Raw genomic sequence first — 2,670 nt, forward strand, 5'->3', positions numbered from 1 at the left:
AGATTTAGACAGATTTGTGAACAATATTTGAGAGAAATAGGCCTTTTGTGTACATAGAAAAAGTCTTAGATCTTTGAGTTCAGCTCATGAAAAATGGGGGCAAAAACAAGTGTTGCGTTTATAATTTTGTTCAGTGTATAAAGTTAACTGATAATAATAACAAAAATAATAGTTTATTATTATTATTATTATTATTGAGTTATTAATATTATTTTTTATTATTAATGTTTTTTTTCTTTTGCTCTTGGTGTGAATAAGCCTTAAATTGAATAAAAGGTGTCAATCCATGCATGTAGGCAATCGTGTTAAAATGCATAGTTTATATGAACAGATATTTCTGTGAAGGAGCAGTAGGGGGCGCGAGACGCCTCAGAAAAATAAAGGAGGGTCTTCGTGTGCTTCCCCTGTCCTCTCACTGCGGATGGGTGCGGCTTCACATCAGTACAAGATTCCTAGCACATCATTTTAATACACGCATGCTCGCATTTATCGCACTGTAAAGTATAAAAATAAAACACACGTAAAGATTTTCAGATTCTTTAAAGCAACAAATATAAAGAAAAACTATAGATAAAATGCATCTCTGTAGAGTTCTTGTTGGTTATAGATTTAATATTAACTGCCGCGTTGCTTCTCTGTGAAACAGGAACTCCTCTCTCTTCACACTCTCTATAAGTGAAGCCACATATTAACTTCAACCAGTGCACTAGTTGACAATCATAGGCCATCATGTTACTTCCTCTTGTGTGGTGCTCTTAATGCATTAAACAATCATGTTGATTTTGTGCAGTATGCATTTAAAAAAAAAAAGACCTAGCTACCTGAGAGCCATCCATATTTTCAATACTCTAGAAAAGAAACCTGAGGCTAAATACAAAGCTCTGTGGTTTAAAACACAGCGTATGGGAATAGTGTGTGGTTTGAGTGGTGTGGCTCAGATGCAGCACTGCTATAGGGGAACTGTAGCCTACAGTAGTATTAAGCAACAGAGCTCTGTAAGTAAATATTTAATTTTGTTTTAGCTTTATTGCTTAAAGCTATTTATGAGTATCACAACGTGCACAAGATAGTTTGACCGACTTGTAAGCCTCAAATATACTAAATGAGTAAAGGCCCATTTGGTTTGATGACATTTGCAAACCAGAAAGCAACTTCGAAGCGGTGGGTTTTCTAAATTAATACCCCCATCTTGTACAAAGGCATAGGCGTAATTTGCGGGTGGTGACGGGTGGGACATGTCCCCACCACTTTTTGCCAGGGTCGATAGGGGGGAGAGCGGGGCACAAAGTAACACTTTTTGACTTTCTCAAATTGTGTAAATCCACATGGGGTTCAGAGTATAATTTTTTTATCCACAGTAATTTCACACTTGTCTAGTACAAATATGTCGCTTTGTTTCATAATTACAGTGTATACGTTTTTCTTAAAAAACCCTCAAAAATTGGAAGTGAAATGTGACAACATGCCCCATAGGTGGGGTACATTGTAACAGCTGAGGGGCACGTTGTAACATGACCATATGACAGCTTAAAATGTTATCTGATCGAATGAAAAAAATATACAAGACAAATTAAAATATTTTGTCAATAAAATAAAATAATTATTTATTTCAAATAAAATAATGGCGTTTTTTAAGAATTAAAAATAATCTGATTTTGGAGTTTGACAATGAACACATTGCAACCATGCTTGGGACGGCCCACATAAACGAGCAAAAATGCTTTACATGTCTTGAAATAATAATTTCTTAACACTAAACATTGACTGTCAGTCTTTATTCACCTGTTTCTCATTAAAATTCATTAAAGTAAATAGTGTAAATTACATCGCTAATGTCATAGAATAGCAAGGCAGGGCACATTGTAACGCAGTGTTACAACATACCCCATCTGCGCAACTAGAATTTAAAACCGGGTACTGTCTTCTGATAGTTAGCGAAGTACTATGGTAAAATAAATGTTCAGCGATATCTTCAAAAAACTTTAGAATTTTGGTGCACTTTTTTTCTCTATATAATGTTGATATGGTAACTAGTAAATGCTGTAAATTTGGTTATGCTAGCATGTGTGGAAATATTTAAACCACGTGTGTTACAATTTACCCAACGTTACTTTGTGCCCCGCGCTCCCCCTATTGTCCCTACCACTTTTTGAAAGTAATTGAAAAATATATTGCGGAAGGTATGTATTAAAGGGAAAACAAGATCAACAAATAATTCTTCATAATCTAATTAGGGTGATAAAAAAAAACAAAAACATTTGACTCCTTATGCATGGATAACTCGTGCAGTGCGATAACGACGTGATTTGCAGCTGTCGCACTTTTCGTAATGTCATTAGGCTATAGCATTTTATTAAAAAAATGGAGAGCTTCCTTGTGCTAAGTAGGCCTGCCCTAATGTCATTAGGCTAATGGCTATAGCATTTTATTTTAAAAATGGAGAGCTTCCTTGTGCTAAGTAGGCCTGCCCTCTACTAAAGATTTTTCTAGTCAACTAGTCGCACGTTATATTAAATTGATTAATATAATAATATATTAACCATACTTCAATATAGCTATAGGCAGACGTATTAGGCTACGTATTTCACGCTTAAGTAAAGTAAAAGACCGCTTCTTAAACCAGAGAAGGTGAACATGCTGGTATTCTTGTGGGGGAAAAAAAAAAAAAAT

Source organism: Sinocyclocheilus rhinocerous, unplaced genomic scaffold, assembly GCF_001515625.1.
Source record: "Sinocyclocheilus rhinocerous isolate Xijiao unplaced genomic scaffold, SAMN03320098_v1.1 scaffold433, whole genome shotgun sequence".
NCBI lineage: Eukaryota > Metazoa > Chordata > Actinopteri > Cypriniformes > Cyprinidae > Sinocyclocheilus > Sinocyclocheilus rhinocerous.